The following is a 20,406-nucleotide window of genomic DNA, read 5'->3' as shown; positions in this document are numbered from 1 at the left end:
GGTGAAGGAGAGTTCTATGTATATTGAGGGTCAATGAACAACATTGGTCATGACTTGGTTGGTCCATTTTATCAGCATCTATTTCTTTGACACACCAATAAAAATAATAACTTTTTAGGGTCCACCTCCACATTCTCATAAAACTTGATTTGAATGAAAGGAATGTGGACTAACTTTGATCTTGTTTCTTGCTTCCTATTAAATCTATATTCAGCCTAGAAACTAAAGTCAGCATAGGGTAAAACTTGAAATTAGAAATTCTGTGCATTATAAGTAGTTCAAAGGTGTTTATATGTTAATTCACATGTAGAGAATTGTATAGGACTGTTGGGGAATTTTTTTTTTAACCTTTAGAGAATGCTCACTGGCTACATGTAAGACTTGTAGATGCCCCAAATACTTCAGAAGTGGGATTATTTAATAAACTTACATTGAAATGGTTTTGAACCCAATCTTGCACCTATGGGGTGAGGCTATGCTAATTCTAAAATGAAGAATCTTACCTTCTCTTTGTTCCTTTTGGTACTGGGGATGGAACACCAGCTCTTCCATCACTGAGCTATATCCTCAGCCTTTTTTATTTTTTACTTTGAGACAGGAGTGTCACTAAATTTCCCAGGATGGTCTGAACTTGGGATTCTCCTGTGTCAGCCTCCTGAGTAGCACTAATTATAGGCATGTGCCACCATACCAGACTTCCCTTCTCTGAAGTAAATGAAAACTAGACTGACTTCTATCCACGCAGTTAAGACCATTGCTGCAACTTTTTTTCTTACAAAAAGGAGTTTCCCTAAAGATGTTCCATTTGCTTTTTTTTTTCCTTCCTCCAAAGGAGAAACTGTGTGTGCTGTGAAACTTGGAAATTTCAAGTTTAGCAGACTTTTTATGAAAAAATGCAATTCAGATCATCAAATTTGTTCTTGGCACAGTAGGGCTGTTGGTCCCTTGGGAATACATTACACCACATCCCTGAACAAGTTCTTGCTGGTTTCAGACCCACTGTGGTTTGTGGCCTGGAGTCTCTGTGTATCTCCTACAACCTGGATCTGAGAAAGCTCTTAAAAAGTGACCTATTGAATTTTGTAAATATCAGATAAGAAAGTAACATAATGAAGCTGGCTAAAAAGATTATGGCAGACCAAAATAAAACATTTGAAATAAAAGGAGAAAATGAAGCCAACTGGAAACAAAATCATTAAAACATAGTGTAAGTTAGAAAACAAAGAAAGTAAAGCTTCAAGATTAAATAGTCATATAATGTTGCAAAGCAAATATGAATTCACTTCATATTTTTGTTTTTACTTAGGTAATGCTTACTGTGTACCAAGCACTCTTTAAAATCTTAACTCAGCCTCATAACCCTGATTATTATCCCCATTCTAAAAATATTGAGAAACTGAAGCACAGAAAGATTGATTTGTTTGAAATCACAGATGGGTAAACCTGTGGAAAAACCAAGTGGCCAAGCCAAGAGTGGAATATGTGGATACATAGCTACCCTTAAGTAAATTCATGGGATCAGTATGTTAGACACCTCCTTGCTCTCTCTTTTTGCCTCTGAGGTTGGCTCCTCTCTTCCTTCTTGAAAGGAAAGTGACCACAGCACTTGGAGAGACCAGGAGATCTTTATTGCAGCAGTGCAAAAGAGGAGAAAAGAGAGAGAGAGAGAAAGAGAGAGAGCGAGAGAAGAAAGAGAGAGCAAGGGAGAGCAAAAGCAATAGAGGGAGACAGAGATAGCAAGAGCAAGAGAGCAAGAGCAAGAGAGAGGGGCTTGGCAGGAGGGAGTTTTTATAGCCCAAATCTAATGGGGTCTCTGGGTCTGCAAGCTGCCTTGTTGGCACAAGAGGGGTTAAGTGTTCAGCCTTGAGCCGGGGGTTGAGTGTTCATCCTTGAGTGGGTTGAGTGCTCAGACTTGATGCAAACAGGTGATAAAGGACCAGACGGAGGGGGTTTTGAGCGCGTGGGTTATCCTGCAGCTAACATTTGTTCAGCCTGCCCTGCACACAACTTAGTTCAGCCTGTCCTGCACCTAACATTCCTCCTTTTTTGTTTTTCTAGGCGACATGGGGGCGGTGTAAAATTGTCTGGCTACTTCCTGCTTGATGGTGGGCGGCGTGGGACCTAGGAGGGAAAGTGGAGGAATGTGGGGGGACAGGTCTGGGAACACCAGGGCAGCCAGAAATAACACCCAGTGGCTATAGACAGTTATTTTGGAAGGGGCAAAGTCCATAAAGGTTCCTTGAAGCCATAGGTTGTCAACGGCATCAAACCATTTCTGAGCAGAGAGATCATTGGCATCAGCCATTGGTCCTGTCGTAGGGACTCTAGGAAGTATCGGAGGTGGCTTGGTTGAATTCAGTAATGTTAAGGGTGACAGCCCAATTGCAGCCAGTGGAAGGGTAATTGCCTTGACCCATAAACTGAGAGTGAGTGGTGTCATCCTGGTGCCAAGTTGCTTGGATGTTAAAGCACCATCTGTGGTTGGGATAGAAACTTGAGAGAGATTAATGATTAGTAAAAGAAGAGGGTTGGTGAGAAATTTTGAGTTTGGTGGGCGTGGTGGAAGTCCAGGAATGGACATTTGGAACAGGTGCCTTTGTAAGGCAGGAGACATGGTACCAGGGGGAGTGCTAAATGCTTGGTCACCATTGGGGTAGTAAATATGACTGTATGGGGTCCCATCCAATGAGGTTCCAACGACTGAGGATGCAGTTCCTGAGGTAAGACTGAGTTACTCAGTTGAAGATAGTCCAGTTCAGTTTGTGGTTATGCTGGGATTGAGGCAATGAATGGCACAGGAAGGCACCCGTCTGCATGTTCCCTTAGGAGTTTGCGTAGAAGTGTGAGATTAGGCAGGTAGGACACAAGGGGAGGAGGAGTGATTGGAAAGCTTTGGTTGATTAAGAAAGGGCACCCATAGAGTTGCTCAAAGGGGCTAAGGCCTGAGGGGGCCCTTGGGGCTGCCTGAATTCAGGTGAGGGCCAACAGCAGGAGACTGGGTCAGGAGAGCCTAAGTTCAATAGCAAGTTTAGTGAGATGACTCTTGAGAATGACGTTAGGCCTCTCAACTTTACTCCAGGATTGGGGTTGGTGGGGCATGTGGAGCCTCCAAGTGATGTTGAGGCCTTTGGAGACTAGTTGAAAAAACCTGAAAAGTGAAGGCTGGACTGTTGTCTGACTGGATGGAGGCAGGAAGTTCGAACCTGGGAATGAGGATGGAGGCAACGGTGTCAGCAATTTCCCTGGATGTAGGGAAGGCAGCTATCCAACCTGAAAAAGTATCAGCCAAAGTAAGTAGGTAGCGAAGCTTTTTGTGCCTAGGCATGTGAGTGAAGTTGATCTACCAGTCTTCGGTCTGGCTGGTGGCTCCGCATCTGATGTGTGGGGAGTTTAGGTTTGATACTTCCTTGTGGTGATACTGTAGAACAGACAGAGCAAGCAGAGTGGATCTGCTGGAGAGTAGTTCTCATTCCTAGGAAGTGAAAGAGGGGTTGTAAAATATGGGAAAGAGGTTAGAGAGGGTTTTATGTGGGGGCAGGGTCTCTGGAGCTGGAGGAGTTGGTCATGAGTCAATTCCTTGGGCGTGTCTTGGGCATCAGGGCTGGTAGTCTTAAAGAAGTAGTTGATTGACTGATTGGTTGGTGAATTTGTGTATCTGATCTTGCAGGAACTTCTGTAGGCAATTTAACAGATGTGGTCCTATTAGGAGAAACATTAAGAGGACTAATAGTGGTCCTGCGAGGGAGAGGAGCCAAGGCCATACTTGACTGAACATTCCCCACGGAGACTGTTGGCCTAGCTGCTGTCTCCTCTTTTCTAGCTGTTCTTGTCCTTCATTACTCCCAGGAATGACTGTGTTTTGGCTTAACTGTTTTTGGTAGGTGTTTAAGATCAAGCTGGTCAAAATTGACTTTGTTTCTATCTATTGTTAAGAGTCAGCCGAGTTCCCATAGGGGTCATTTGTGGGGGAACTTGAGAGCAGCTTCTTAGTTTTGCTAGTGCCATTTGCGCTAGGATGGGTCCAGGTCTTGCTTGACCATGTGGCTTCCCTTGGAAGCATCAGGGATGTCTCCTGTCTCCAATGACCCTCCTATTGACAGGCTTTTCATTCTCCAATGGTCTCATTAATCTCCCTGATGAGGAGGTTATGTGGCCCAGAGTTGCAAAGCTCTTTAGAGAAGTTCCCTGTTCCCTAGATTCAGACTGACTCAGAGGGCCAGAGCCAAATATTGGTTTTCTTGGCCATTTTAATTTAACTTTAAGTCTTGATCTTAAACATCCAGCAAAGTCAGTTTCACCTTAAATTAAAAGTACTGGACTTTAGCTGAAGTCTGGCCTACTTTGGAGTCATTCTGACATGTAGTAAGATGGGAGGCACAGCCTTATCTCAGGTAAGGCGGGGAAATCTTAGGTAAAGTGTTCTAGTATTGAAGTTGATTTTTGTTTCTTAAATATCATTTTATAAAATTTACATATATTGTTGCCTGATGTCACATGAATACTAGCTAACACAATATGATATTACATTTAAATTGTACCCCAGTTTATAGAACTTTATATTAATCTTATTGATAAGAGGTCCAGTTATAGAACATTAAATGATATAAATAAATCTCCAATATGTTATTTTTATTAGCCTAAAATTACCATGCAACCTTTTGGAGAACATCAGTTTGATATAATATTTTTTTAAAGCTTCTATCTTAATGACTTTTATGCCTGGAAAATATGAACACATTTAATATATAAAGAAGAGTAATAGTACCACCTTTACATTGATGTTTTTGTATTAATCAAGTTTAGCTCTTAAAGAATAACATATCACAATATTGCAAAATAACAGTTGTTGTTTAACCATAGTTGATAATGCTTAATTCCTTCAAGATACTTGCTCAAAAAACTTACATATATAACTAACTTACACAGACCTTCTTTATCACTTGCTTAAACCCTCTTATTTACTTAATCACATAGACTGTCTTATCCAGAAACACATTTTCCTTCTATTAAATCCATACCTAGAACCTTCTAATTTCTCTTTCCCACCTGTTAACTCCTTCTTTATTCACATTTTGAAACAATCCGTGTAAATTTCTGAATTTAGGCAAGTTATTCCATTTTAATAATATTTAATATTATTTGCAGTACACAGTTAATCACATCTGTTGACCATTTCTGAAAACATAAGCAATGTTTAAGTGTATAGAATTATACTGTTGTAGGGACGGACAAGACAAGGCACCTAAGATAGCACCGAAGGTAGGGAAACAGTTTTATTTGGTTGCAGTCAGATTCAGAGGGCACAGCTTCTGCTGTAATCAATTAATCCCCTGAACCCCAAATTTAGGTAGTTTCAGAATTTTGCACCCAGCATGTAAGGGATGGGGCTCAGAAGTTCACAGTCTGCAGAAGTTCACAAAAAACAGTTTTTTTTTTTTTTTTCCCTCTGTTCTGGGCAAGTTAACCCTTCAAGGACACCTGAGAAGGGGAGAGCTTTTTCTCCCCTTTCTTTCCTCCCCCTGCCAGCTGTTACCATGGAGCCCAGTTGGTAACTTCTTTATCTTAGAAATGTAGTCATCATTGTGAAGCCCAGCTCAAGGCCAGAGACCTTGTCTACATATTTTGTGAAAAACTAGTAAGGGTGTGTCTAGCTTTTGGAGTGCTGATTTTTCCAGCAAGTGACCAAGTAAAACAGGGCAACATGAAAATAGGAAGTTTATCTACATTAAACTTTTCTGTAGGGACTCTTTGCTGACAGTCCTAAAATCAGCCATGGTGAAGAATTCTGGAGAAGACTTTTCTGTGGGCCGGGTAGGGAGGGGGAAGACGGGAAGGCGGGGCTGAGAGCAGCTCCGATGGATCTGAGAATGAGGAAGAAGATGTAAAAGAATAATGGGAAAGGGGTTTGGGATTTTCCCTAGCAAGGAAAACTTGAGTAGCAGAACAGGTAGAGCAGAGGGGAAGACAGGAGTGAATATCCCCAAAAGCCTATAAGGGACTTTAAATTCTTAGTAACCTGTTTTCAGTGATTACAAAGCAACTTTAAAGGCCATTTTCACCAGATCTTGGATAGGGGTCTGAGGGCCCTCCTCAGCTAGTTTGAGCTTTGGGTTAGCTGGTAAGAGGACCTGGTGGGATCTGGTGTGGGTACTGACAGGAGAAGAGAGGAGTGAGTGGGTGGAGGGGTACCTCAGTACCTGCTACCTCAGTAAGGGGGCAATGGTTTGAGGAAGGGCGGTGGTTTGGGTTTTTGATCTAGTAATTGGAGGGGAGAAAGCAGGTTATTGAGGTGGGCGAGACAGTGGAGGGGCTGGGACAGAAGGTTGAGGGTGAGGACTTATTGGAGCCGGGCGATAGGGTGGAGGTTCATCAGCAGGGTCAAAAGTAGTGGATGAGTCTGGAGGAGGAGAAGATTGGGGATCGGTGGTTGTGGGGGTTGGTTTGCAAGCTAGAAAAATTTGTAGAGGTTTGCAAGAGGTGCAGAGAGCACAAGCAAGAAGAAAGCTTGGACATAAGGGATGTTTACCCATTTTTTTCAAATGCTCACAGTAGTTGTAGAGATCCCTTAGAATGGGGGGATTCAGAGACCCAAAAGGGGGCCATTTGCTTTGGTTGTCTAGGGGATAAGTGGGCCAGGCCTGGGTGCTGTATTTGATCAGTTTTGGGGGTTTGATGTCTGGTGGCAAGGAGAGGGTTTTGAGGTTATCCAAGAGGCATTGTAGGGGAGAGTCGACCAGTAGAGAGGAGCATTACCCATGTCGCAAACGCAGTATAAGGGAGAGGGAAGGAGACGTAAAGGCAGTATAAGAGAGAAGGAGGAAACTGATTTATTGGCAAAAGGGGCGTCCCCTCTAGAGCCAAAAATCAGGAGTGCCTAGTGGCAGGTTTGAGCTGCAGAGATTGGTCGTCACCGAATCCTGACAGCCGAGCCTCCCCTCCTGGACAGGGCCGGAGCCCTGGGAGACCTTGGTCGAGGCCTCTCCTGGAGAGGCTGGAGACTCTCAGGGACGGAAAGAGGGGAGAGAGAGAGGCAGGAGAAGAGGGAGGAAGAGGAGGGGAAGTGTCTCTCTAGCGGCCGAGTCTTGAAGGTGCGAGGACTAGGACTATGAGCCACGGAGACCGTGAAGGTCTGGGTGGGGTGATGTTCAGTTCTCTGTTGTGTGTCCCCGGAGGTTGCACAGTCCTCCGAGGGAGACCTACAAAGCCTATGCTGGGAAACTACCGGCTGGGAAGGGAAGGGAATAATTTTGAACCCAGTAGTCTAATCTGCCCAAGGAAGGAGTCCCTGAGGGCCACCATGGTCTTGAAGGCTGTGGTGGGGTGCTTTCCTCCGCGCAGGTGGGCAAAGAGGTTTGCCGGACAATCCACGGTCAAATCCTCCTGACACCACCACTGGGTTTAGGGCTCCAGGAAGGGGAAACTCGCCAATCGAGGCCGGTGGTGGATGGAGTTCTGGCGGTCGAGAAAATGGGTTCAGGCCGTCCGGTGAGTGGCACTTCCGAAGGAAGAGGGACCCAAAAGTGGGTTTTAACCCTCTTCCCAGGTTTCGGCACCAATGAAAGGAAAGTGACCACAACACTCGGAGTGACCAAGAGATCTTTATTGCAGTAGTGCAACAGAGGAGAAAAGAGAGAGAGAGAGAGAGAGAGAGAGAGAGAGAGAGAGAGAGAGAAGAAAGAGCAAGGGAGAGTGAAAGCAAGAGAGGGAGCAAGAGAGAGGGGCTCGGCAGGAGGGAGTTTTTATAGCCCAAATCTAATGGGGTCTCTGGGTCTGCAAGCTGCCTTGTTGGCACAAGGGGGGTTGAGTATTCAGCCTTGAGTGGGTTGAGTTCAGACTTGATGCAAACAGGTGATAAAGGACCAGACAGAGGAGGGTTGGAGCGCGTGGGTCATCCTGCAGCTAACATTTGTTCAGCCTGCCCTGCACACAACTTAGTTCAGCCTGCCCTGCACCTAACACTTCTTATGGTTTGGATGTGAGGGGCCCCCAAAAGCTCAAGTGTGAGACAACGTGAGAGGTTCAGAGGGGAAAGGATTGGGTTGTGAGAGCCTTAACCCCATCAGTAATTAAGTACCTGATGGGATTAATTGAGTGGGGACTGAAGGCAGGTGGGGTGTGGCTGGAGGAGGTGGGGCATAGGGGGCGTGGCTTTAGGGTATATATTTGTATCTGGCAAGTGGAGTCTCTCTTTCCCTGCCTTCTGATCATCATGAACCGCTTCCCTCCACCACACTCTTCTGCCGTGAGGTGTACTCTCACCCGGAGCCCTGAGGAATGGAGCTGCTGTCTGTGGATTGAGAACTCTGAAACTGTGAGCCCTCGAATAAACTTTTCCTCCTCTACAGTTGTTCTGGTCAGGTCCTTTAGTCACAGCAGCAAAAAAGCTGCCTAAAACACTTCTGTCCTCCCTTCCCCTTTCAGGGAAATTTTCCTTCATGACATGTGACTTGAGGGGGCGCTGCTCCTGTCTTCCTAGACAGCCTCTCTCGATGCTTTTAAAGTCAACATCCTTTCTACCCAACCATCTTGACTTTTCTTTTTTTTTTTGTGGTACTGGGGACTGAACTCAGGGGCACTTAACTACTGAGTCACATCCCCAGCCCTGTTTTATATTTTATTTAGAGACAGAGTCTCGCTGAGTTGCTTAGCAACTTGTTTCTGCCGAGGCTGGCTTTGAACTCATGATCCTCCTGCCTCAGCCTCCCGAGCTGCTGGGATTACAGGTGTGTACCACGGTGCCTGGCTTGCCTTTGGTTTTAAATTAAAAGTTAACATACATAAAAACATGAAACTGTAGATATTTATGGGGTACCGTGTGATATTTTGGTTCATGAAGACATTGCGTAATCTTTCGATCAAGTTAAATCTGTCTTCTTAACTATTTATTATTTTATGGTGAAGTCATTCAAAATCCTTTATTCTACTGTTTAAATGTACATTACTGCTATGTGTAGCCACCCTACTGTTCACTAGTGTACCAGAATTTCTTAATTCTAACTGTAACTTAATACCCTTCATCAATCTCCCACGTTATCTTGATTCTAGAATATATTTCCAAACAGTATTTCTCAGGTTCTCTGCATCTTCATCAGGTAAAACAAGATCATTATTCTTTTATGGGACAAATTATCTTGTCAACAAATAAATGAAGCTGTATCACAAATAATATTTAATTGTTATTTTGAACATTTTTATTAGTAGCTTGGAGGCTGGTAACAATATGATCCTACTCTTTGTGTGTTATTTATTTCATTGATTGCTCATTCAAATCAGATGTAATATCAGGAAAAAACCAGAGTGTGTGTCAGTGAAAATTTCTAAGACATTTACATTTGGCTTTATATTTAGGACCATTAGCTTACAAGTATCTGCAGATACAAATACAGACACATCTTTAAATAGAATATGTTTGGGAAATCAAGAAAACTAGAAAGTGAGACTGGAAGGGCAAATGACTTTTTAAGATGTCCCTAATTTGAGGTCAGTGAAAAAATATAAGCAGTTATTTCACCTAAAGTACCTGATCATTATAGCTTGAGAGATCTGAAATTTTAAGATGGGTGGCTCATTTGTCTTGAAAATTCAATATTTCTTCTGAAGTAGTGTTGCCATGGTGATAAAACAGCTTAGCAACTGCCGATTGATTTCATTGGTTGAGTATCTGTGAACTTGCTTGTTGAATTTATATGTTGGCTCCTGCTTTTTTTTTTTTTTAATTGAACAGACCATCTGTCATCAGCTGCATTTAAAGGTACAGTTCTGTTAGAATGCCAGGTAACATTAAGGTGTCAAACATAGCTTTTGCAGGCATTAGGTGTTTTAACCAAGCAATGACTAAGAAATTTCACTTAAAATCATAATTATAGCCAATCAATTCACGATTCTAGGCTTTGACATTAGGAATTAAAGGACTTTACTATTGAGTTTATTTATGTTACAAAATTTTGTTTATTTAGTTTTTTTATATGGTGCTGGAAATTCAACCCAGTGCCTCATGCATGCTAGGCAAGTGCTCTACCACTGAGCCGCAACCCCAGCCTTATGATACAAAATTTAATTGACTAAATACACTGCACTACATCATCATTGTTAATCTTGATGTACCTGCAGATTATTTCACTTGATAGATTGTTCTCTCACATTAGATATCCATAAACCAAATTGTTATATGTATAAGTGTATATTTGAATTTATTTCTAATGGATACATAAAACATAATGATCATATATTAATGGTATGGCTATGTTATGGTAATGTTATGGTTTAGATATGAGGTGTCTCCGAAAACTCATGTGTGAGACAATGCAAGAAGGTCTAGAGGGAAAATGATCAGGTTATGAGAGTCTTAACCTAATCAGTGCATTCATCCCCTTAGAGGGATTAACTGGGTGGTAACTGTAGGCAGGTAAGATGTGGCTGGAGGAGGTGGGTCATTGGAGGACATCCCTGGTGAGCACAGTTCTCTTTCTGCTTCGTGGGGCAGTGTTCTGAACTGCTTTCCTTTACCATGCTCTTCTGCCACGATAGTCTTCCTCACTTCTGGCCTAGAGCAGTGGAGTTGGGCATCTATGGACTGAGACCTCTGAAACTGAGCCCCCAATAAACCTTTCCTCCTTTGAAAACATTCTTGTCAAGTCTTTTGGTCACAGCAGTGAAGAACCTGGCTACAACAGGTGACATGAGATGTTTTGGTACATGTGTACACTGTGTAATGTTTAAATAGAAAGATTTTTAAAAACAGTGATTATTGAAAATGCTTAATATGTCAGAGCATGAACAGTTGTCAGTTTTTACATTTGAGAGTGATAAAAATTATGGATTTTCAGAAGGATATGTGAAGGTGAGAAATGTACCTATTATAATAATGAAACTATTATTTTGAACAATAAATATCTGTTGTGCTTTGATTGAAAGACATTCATTTTTTAAGGAGCTTCCAATATGTAGGGAGGTTAAGACAGACACATGCATGTAGTAATTGAGCTAGAAGATGGTGAGTACCATAAAACCAAGAAATACAAAGTGAGGCCTGAGATTAAAGAATGGAGGAGGATATACTTAAAAATGACAGCTAGAAGCCTCTGTGGAAGAAGTGGTCTCTGATTGGCCTGAGCCTTGGCCAGTGTAGTTGAAGAGGGAGGGGGATTCTATGAGAAGCATCAGTATTCATCAGTAATAGAAGCCCATCCTTTCCAAGAGTGGCCCTAAGATAATGTTTAGAAAATAATACTGGAATGCCTTGAGCATAGAGCTTGCTGTGAAGGTAGAGGAAAAACAAGTTTAATAGACTTTGGTTACATCATGGATGTCCTTAAATGCTAGACTAAGGGTTTAGATGAGTCACTAACTTGTAAAAAAGGTAATGCATGCCTTTGGCAAGTTTAAGGAGATGTTATATACTGCCCATCTGGAGGACACTGTATGGTCCTTGGTTTGAAATGAAGATTCATTCCAGGGGAGAGTTTAAAGATGGAGGAAAATATTTAGGAGTCATTTGCCTGACCGGTGAAGGTGAAAGTGGTGATTGTGGATGAGACTGCCATGGTAGGGAGATCGAGGGAGAAGGTGTCTCCCGGAAGAGACACCTCCTTAGAAGGCACCAGCATTTTTTTTTTTTTAAGAGAAGCATGAAAAGACACAGAGAAGTAGACAAAGAGTGACAGTGATGTAAATCAGTGCCAAAGAAATCATGGAAAAAGAGAGAGTCTCAAGGCAGAACTGTGGGCCTAGGACAATGCCAGGTGCCATGGAAGCTGAAGAAGTGGAGGAATCGGTACAAGTCACTCACTCCAGGGCTGGTTTGCGGTCACTGAGGACATGTGGTAAAGCAGCTTCAGTAGGGTTAAGAGGAAAGAGTGAGACATAGAGATAAGGAGTAAATGGAATACTCTTTAGCTCTCAAACTGTCCTGGTTTGAAGGGCTGGGATGTAGCTCAGTGGTAGAGCATTTACCCAGCATGTAGAGGGTCCTGGGTTCAATCCCCAGTATTGCAAAAACCAAATAAACAAACAAACAAAAAACTGCCCTAGTTTGGATGATGTGTCAGCTTTTTGTTACTGTGATCAAAATACCTGACAAGAATAGTTTAGAGGAGGAGAGTCTATCTTGGGCTCAGTTTTAGAGGTCAGTCCATGGGTGGCCAGCTTCACGGTTCTAGGCCTGAGGTGAGGAAGAACAGCATGGTGGAAGGTGCTGCTGAAGGAAAGACGCTCAGTTCATGGCAGTCAGAAATGGAGAGAGAGAGAGAGAGAGAGAGAGAGAGAGAGAGAGAAGCCAGGGAAAAGATATAATCCCCAAGGGCACATCCCCAGTGACTTCCTCCAGTCACGCCCCACCTGCCTACAGTTACCACCCAGTAGTCCATCAAACTATTACTTCACCAAATGGATTAATCGATGGATGAGGTTATAGCTTTCTTCCTCCGGTCTTAGACAAAAGTTGCCATCTCTGCCATTTAATAGCTAAAGGTCTTGGAGAATATCTACTCTCTTCTCTATGTGGCTTAATTTCTATCCTATCACATCATAAAACCTGTCCCATAAGGTTTATGTGGGGATAAAATAGTATATGTAATGAGCCTTGCACATTTCATAGCACACAATATGCGCTTGATAAATCAAGGGGATTATTATTAGTCTCCAAACTGTAACACCTTCCCATGACTCCCTGTATTGATGAGGTGTGAAACACTTGCCTATATGAGTGGAAGAAAGTGTTTGTTTAGGGGAACACAAGATGCTCTTGAAAAGACTTGGTGGTACCCCGTATGAGCCCCCGAAAGCTGGCGAGAGGAGTTTAGACGTAATGGTCTGCAACTGGGCCTTCTGTGGGCTCCTAAGTACCAATGGTTCTTGGAAAGTGGTCTTAGAGTAAAATTATTTATTTGAATATTAAGCCAAATGTATTAAAAGTTGGGGCAGGGAAGTAGCCAAGAGGCTGTTAAATCGATGCTGGAATAATTCAATCAGGACTTGGAAGAGTGGTAACAATGGAAAGAAGAGGAAACAATGGAAAAGACAGACAAAAATCAGTAAATGTATAGATTATTTACTTTTTGTGTCAGTTCTTTCTACTTTAGTTAGAATTAATTTTCGTTAATAAGACATTTAATAATCAATGAAAGTATCTTTACGGATCAGGCACCACTTTTAGTTTGAGTCAGTATATTCATGATAGAAAAGGATGATGTGTTCATAATAATGGTGGCAACATTTTTAGCCCAATTTGCTCAGTTTTCACTTAGACCTTTACCTCTTTACGTCTTTGAATGAATTTTGTAAAACAACTAGTCCCATCTGTAACACCTCATGATTCTCAGAGTTCCTGAGAATTCTTGAGATGCATCATTCACTCTTGAAGGCTGTTTGTGCTTCAGATGACTCTGGCTCATGTGAATTAAAATATAAACTTCAAATATATCACAGAAAGATTCATTCTCCTACTAAGAAGAATCGGTACAAAAACCTAAGAACTTTGGCAAGTTGAAAAATGGAAAGGGGAAAACCATTTTCATTTTTATAATACTTAAGATTTTTTTTTTCCTTTGGAATAAGATTATTGTTTTGAAATCTGGAAAGTGAAATGCCACATTCTTGTTCCCCTTTTCTCACTTTGAAACCAGCAGACACTGGGAGGTATTTGGTCCTGTACTCAAGTGTGGGCACACCAAATTTGAGCTCTGATTAAAGAAGTCAATACTGGGAATTGATGAAAGTTCATGGTGATCATGAAGAGTATTTTTACTTGGTTCTTTTATAGCTCCGAGAAAGCTATTAAAAGGAAATAGCTGAAGGGTGTCTGGTTTATGATGTGTGTATATTGTAGGAAAACCACCACCATCTCCCATTAAAACAAAGAAAGCCTTGCTGTGTGAAAAGAAAGCAGAGTAAGAAATTCAAAATAAAAGAATCACTCTTGAGGGAATGAAGTACATCTTCCAGAAAACAATTTACGAGCATTGTATTAAATAAAAACTAATATGTACATGCTGATGAGGAAATACTGTTTTTGTAAAACCTGGAAACTGGAATAGATGCTCATTAAGGTCCAGCTGTAAAATCCTGCCACTACTATTAATGTGACAATGATTTAATTGTTGTACCAGATTTAAATTGCAGCATATGCCGTGGGGAATGTGCTTTTCTGGCTTGCTAACAACATTAAAAGAGGAGGTGGAAAGTCTCTTGTTATTCATGTTTTTAATTTAGTTCTCATCTTTTGTTTCTCCTCTTTCGGGATTTCATTATAATCCAGGACAATATAATTGAACTGACTTCATGGTTTTCTCTGAGATTTCAGAGTCGGACTGTCTCAATCTCCATCCTAAAACTTGCCTCTTTTATTTTAATGGCTGGAAAAAAATTCTTCCTGTTATTATTATTATTTTTTAAAAAAATATTTTTAGTTGTAGATGGACACAATACCTTTCTTTTGTTTATTTAGTTTTTTTAATGTGGTTCTGGGGATCGAACCCAGTGCCTTACACATGCTAGGCAAGTGCTCTAGCATTGAGCCACAACCCCAGCCTATTATTATTAAATTTTACAACTTTATCAAGATAAGAATTCACAAAGAGGATTAAAAATTAAGTGCTCTTGAGTATATACACAGAATTGTGCAACCATCACCCCAATTTTAGAACATTTTTTTTATGGCCTTAAAAAGAAGCCCCATTCCAAACAGCAGTCACTAATTATTGCTCTATATCCTCCCAACCCTCCGCCATCAACTTTAGGCAACCAAAGTACTTTCTGTCCTAATAGATGTGCCATCCTAGACATTTCATGAGAACGGAATCATACACACTATGTCGTCTTTTTTATCTGGCTTCTTTTATTTATCATAATGTTTTCTAGGTTCATCCATGTTGTAACATGTATTAGAACTTCATTTCTATTGCCTAGTAATATTCCAGTATATGGAAATACCACATTCTATTTATTTATTCATCAGTTGATGGACATCTGGACTGTTTCTACTTTTTAATTATTATGGATGATACTGCTGGGAACATTCTTGAGTTAAGTTTTGTGTGGATATGTTTTTATTTCTTTTTTGGCATATACCTAGTAGTTGAATTGTTGGGTTATATTGTAAATCTTTGTTTAGCATTTTCAAGAACTGTGAGACTGTTTTCAAAGTGACTACACCATTTACATTCCTATCAACAGTGTATAAAGTAACTATGAAAATTTTTACACTTGACCTAAGCTCAGAAAAAAAGAACAAAACAAAAATGTATGAAGGTTCAAATTTCTCTATGTTCTCACCAGCTTGGTATTTGCTGTGAGTTTGATTATAGTCATGCAGCTGAGTGTGAGGTGATATTTCATTGTTTTGATCTGTATTTCCTTGATGGCTAAAGATATTGAATATCATTTCATGTTATTACTGGCCTATGTTTACCTTCTTGGGAGAGATGTCTTCATTATTAATGAGGCCATTTGTCTTATTATTATTGAGTTGTAAGTGTTGCCTATATATTCTGGAACCAAGTCCCTTATCAGATAATTTGATTTATGCAAACTCCCTCCCTGTTTAAAGTTTAAATGGGTACCATACTTATTCCCAATGAGTATGGCAGAATTTTGGAGATGGATGAGGTATTTATTTGTAACAGAGTGGAATTCCCATTGTGACAAAGATATGGCAGGAATTTGGAGATGATGGGAGGGTCACCATGTGACAAAGCAGACAGGATTATTGACCTAGCATATTCCCTCATTATTTTATATGTGATTCCTTTGTACCCATTACCTGTGTCTAGCAGCGATAGTGTTTTCAGATGAGTTAAAAGTTTGGTTTCAGAGAGTTTTGTCTGTTCTCATTCCATTCAGTTCAACTGGCTGACTTAAGTGAACAGGTATGGAAGGTAAAGTATTTTCAGATTGTTAGCTAGATACCAGGGATTAAAGATATAAAGACAGTAGCATTTATTGAGGATTTATTCATTGTCAGTCATTTTTTAGTTTTCTCTCCACTTCATAGGTGAGGGGAGACAACTCAGAGGCAGAAAAATGGCTTGCTTAACATCATCAGCTAAAAAGTGGTGCAATAGGAACTTAAAAACCAAAGATCTCCTTCCAATATCTAGACTTGTTGCAATATACCAGTGGTTCTCAATCTTGAGAGCCTGTGGTAAAGCCTTGGAGGGCTGTTAAAACAAATATTGATGGCACCCTACCACCAGAGTTTTTGATTCAGATCTGTGGTGGGTCCTGAGATTTTGCATTTCTAAGTTCTGTTCCCAGAGATGCTTATGCTGCTGGCTCAGGGACCACACTTGGAGCCACTGTAGCACACTGTGATGTTTCCCGTGTGTGTCATTCATGATATTCAAAGAGCTTCCAGTTGTGGTAGAGGAAACAATATAAAGTCAATAATAGTTACAAAGGGTGAAGTATACATAGACTGGGAAAATATTCCTGCAGGAGACATTATGGAAATGAATTGGTTTATGAATAATATCTTTTCCTCTGAATGATGAAATCACAGAAGAGCAACTGTCCCTTCTTTTGTTTATTACAAATATGTTTAAGCAGCTGTTTTTCAGTGACTAGTAATTCTAGAATGGCTAGTGTGAGAAGTACAGAGAGGACAGCCAGATTGTTACTCCAAATGCAGGAAAGTAATATGAGTGAAGTGTGTTAGAATCTTCTCGCTACCCTTATATCCTATAGTCAGCTCCAGTGAAATGATGCCACTTGTGTGGAGAGAATTAAATTACTTAATGGGCTTAATTGATAATTTATTTTTAACTCTGAGTCTTTCAATCTACTCTATGAAATCTTGGTAAAGAAAATATCAATAACAGCAGGATATTAATGCTTTTCTGAGAAACTATTAAGTACTGTGGTGATCTCATCCTGGAATAAACGTGGATGGGCCAGTTTTTATTAACTATTTTACAGTATAGTTTTTTTGTACGCTGTGTTTACCCAGGGACCTTCATATTGTTGAATTATGTAAAATTTCATTTCAGATCCCAAATTAACTGGATTTATGGAATCTAAGATTGTGAACTGGTGGGTTCTCTTTCTGAAGTCATTTTATCTGTCAATACCCTCCCTCCCCCATCAGAGATCTTAGTGGGCTAGTCTTTTTTAAAAAATATATATTTTTATTTTTTAGTTGTAGTTGGACGCAATACTTTTATTTTATTTATTATTTTTATGTGGTGCTGAGGATCAAACCCAGGCCCTGGAGCGCTCCACTGCTGAGCCACAACCCCAGCCCAGTGGGCTAGTCTTAAACTATATGAATGACTTACTGAGAAGAACAATTTCAATTTAAAAGGTCAAGGTCAAAAACTAAATCATTGACTTGCAGAGCTTTGAACAGACTCCTTTTGCATGCAGCCTTATTATTAATGGTTCTATTCATAGCTGTGTCCAAAGGAGAAAAATCATAGTCACGCTGGGTGAGTAAGTGAGAGACCAGAGGTCTCTCTGTTGTCAAAGAACCAGCTATTAATGGTGATGTATTTCTGTTACACATTTAGAATCTTGTCATGCAAGAAGGTCTTGAAATAGAAACTCATTAGTACTTCATTTAATAACTGCAAACTTATAAGACTTTAGCTTATCTAAAAAAAAAAAAGAAAGTAAGGATAACAAAGAGAGGGAACCATATTTGTCTTTGTGTTTGTTCCTTTCCAAAAATGGAAGGTAGAATAATTTATGAGAAGATATTTCAAAGATCTAATTGAGAACCTGAAGTTAGCTTAGAGATGAGAACTTCTAGCTCAAAATTAATTTTCTTTTCCCTTATGATGTCACTGTGCCTCTTAATTTTAGTGAGATAGGGAGGGAGGGTGTGTGTGTGTGTGTGTGTGTGTGTGTGTGTGTATGCACGCGTGCTCATGCACTTTGGGGTTTCTTTGCTATGGCTACTTCAAAACAGGAGGCTTAAGGACAACATTCAGCAGAGGCTGGATCAGGGAACGTCAGTGGTAATTTCCTGGCTGCACTTATAGATAAACCCAGCGCCAGAGAGAGGTGAATGGAGGATACCGCATCTCTTTCCAACCCCAAAGGAAGCCGGAAAGTGATTATTTCAATATTATCTAGGAGACTTCCACCACAGTCTTAACTTAAGATAAAAATCTAGCCCATTGTTTCTGAGAGTTGGCTTCTTTCTCTTCTCCAAAGAGATTTTTCCCCCTTTCTTTCTCCTCTGAGGAAAGAAATTATTAAAACAAAAATGCATTATTGGAAAAGGAGTTTTTAGTAGCAGGACAGGAACTATCTGGACTTGTTTACTTAAAAATGGACTTTTTTTGTGAACTTTTCCCTTCATCTCTCCTTCTCTATCTTTCTTTCTCCCTCTCTCTTCTCTCTGTTTCAATCTTCCCTTCTCCCACTCTTTCCCTGAACCCTTGTTTTATTTAGTTTACCTTATTCTGCAGAGCTCACTGTCAACCATCTGGTACAGTTGACATTGTGCACAATTGCTGAATCAGTACCATGTAAATTGCTAAATGGTTGGCCAAGAACAACTTTGATCAATGAATGCATCTTCAAATTTTCCACTGAATGAAAAATGAGAAATAGCTTCCCCTGCTCTTTGGGGTATGGCCATTTTAATTCTAACTATTTAAATTTTTTTTTTTAATTTTTATTTTTTAGTTGTAGATGGACATAATGTCTTTATTTTATTTATTTGTTAATTTTTTATGTGGTGCTGAGGATCGAATCCAGTGCCTCACACATAGGAGGTAAGTGATCTACCACTGAACCACAACCCCAGCCTGCTAACTCTTTCTGGTATATATAGAAACCCTGTGTTGTGCTTGAGGGTGTTTTCTCATGAGTTTTTAGATATGGGTCAGGATATAGGGTCTATGCAAACTGCTTTTATTAATTTACTCAAATGATTAATGCAATAAAAAGAAAAATGTGTTCTTATTACTATCCTAATTCTGCTAAATGAAATGCTACACCCGCTGCTGGTGGTTCAGGGAGAAAACTTTCCTATACCAGAAAAAGTGGGCAGAAGAGTAGTATGGGGAAAAACTGGGGGCTGGAGTCTAATCCCTCCGAGAGATTGAAAACTATCTTTCTTTTTTTTAAAAGTTTTACTGAGGTAAATTTTATGTACAAAAAAAAATTGCCTACATTTAATATGTATAAATTGATGAGTTTGGATATATGCAAACATCTTTGATATCATCACAAAAATCAAGGTAATTGCTTGAGTACAAAAAATTATACTTACACATATACTGTAGTGCCTATATAGTCATTTTTAAAATTTTTGAAATCATCTCTTGAAACTGAAAGCACTCCTATTCACAAGGGCGCCATCTTTTTGGTAATCATTGGTAACTGTTTTGGCCACAGTAAATGGCTGCTGAGCTGCTACCGTTGGCTGAGCTAAGATGTTTTTCAAAAGCGTCACACTTTACCCCCAAGGGACGACTTTTATAGTGGAACAGCCTCTGTCTATAAGCAGCGCAGAATTAGGTATTTTTAGAGAGCATTTGGACCCCAGCCAGCCTAAAAGCTAGGGTTTATAAATACGTTAATCAAAAGAGGTTTTGTTTGAAAGGGTGAAGCACACTATGGAAAAGTTGAAGAAGAAACAAAAGAGAAAGAGGTAAACTTATCCTGATGTTTAGAAGAACAGTTATGTGGACTATGGATTTTAGAAAATACGGTTTTCTTGGTGGTGGAAAAATTGTAGATATTAAATGCCTGTTATATTTACACCTTATATTTACATACTGCTTTATATTCTTTCAATAAATACTAATATTAGTAAGCGCTTAGTATACATCAGGTACAATGCTAGATGCTGGATAAGAGAATAAATAAAACATGCGTTATTTAATTACATCCTCTCAATAAACTCTATGAATCAGCTACTTTTGTTGTTGTTGTTATTTTGGTACTGGGGAATTGAACCCACAGGCACTTAACCACTGAGCCACCTCCTCAACCCTTTTTTGCATTTTATTTAGAGACAGGGTCTTGCTGAGTTGCTTAGGGACTTGCTAAATTGCCGAGGCTGGCTTTGAACTCGAAATCCTCCTTCCTTGGCCTCCCAAGCTGCTGGGATTACACATGTGCACCACCCCGCCCTGCCCAGGTACTGTTATTATCTTTCTTTTACAGATTAGGAGACTGAGGCAGAGAGAAGCTCTCTCACTTGCCCATAGGTTCATAGTCAGGGAATGGGGGAGTCAGGATTCAAACTCACATTGTTTTTAATCTGATCCTGTGCTTGTAACCACTGCCTGGCCATCTCATTCAGTCAGCTCTGTCACTGCAGACTTCATTTTAAGATTAACACTGCAAAGAAGGCTTAGTGGGTTGTTCCCTTTGCATTAGCAAATACAAAAATATTTTGAAAATTTTAAATTGCCTTGGTTAAAGCTGTATGTTTTGAAGAAGTTCTAGATTCAT

The 20,406-nt window shown here is 40.3% G+C and overlaps 1 protein-coding gene and 1 non-coding gene across 2 annotated transcripts in view; both read left to right on the top strand.

Moving 5' to 3' along the window:
* Cpe (carboxypeptidase E) overlaps nucleotides 1-20,406 on the top strand; it is a 113,953-nt gene that overhangs the window by 17,439 nt on the left and 76,108 nt on the right. The gene's annotated exons all lie outside the window — the stretch shown is intronic.
* Trnaa-agc (transfer RNA alanine (anticodon AGC)) lies at nucleotides 11,923-11,994 on the top strand. Its single transcript has one exon. It is a non-coding gene; the product is annotated as a tRNA-Ala (tRNA).

The sequence above is a fragment of the Marmota flaviventris genome, chromosome 3 (assembly GCF_047511675.1).
Source record: "Marmota flaviventris isolate mMarFla1 chromosome 3, mMarFla1.hap1, whole genome shotgun sequence".
NCBI classification, from domain to species: domain Eukaryota; kingdom Metazoa; phylum Chordata; class Mammalia; order Rodentia; family Sciuridae; genus Marmota; species Marmota flaviventris.
Note: the sequence above shows the minus strand (reverse complement) of the source record. Positions and strands in the feature narration are given on the sequence as shown.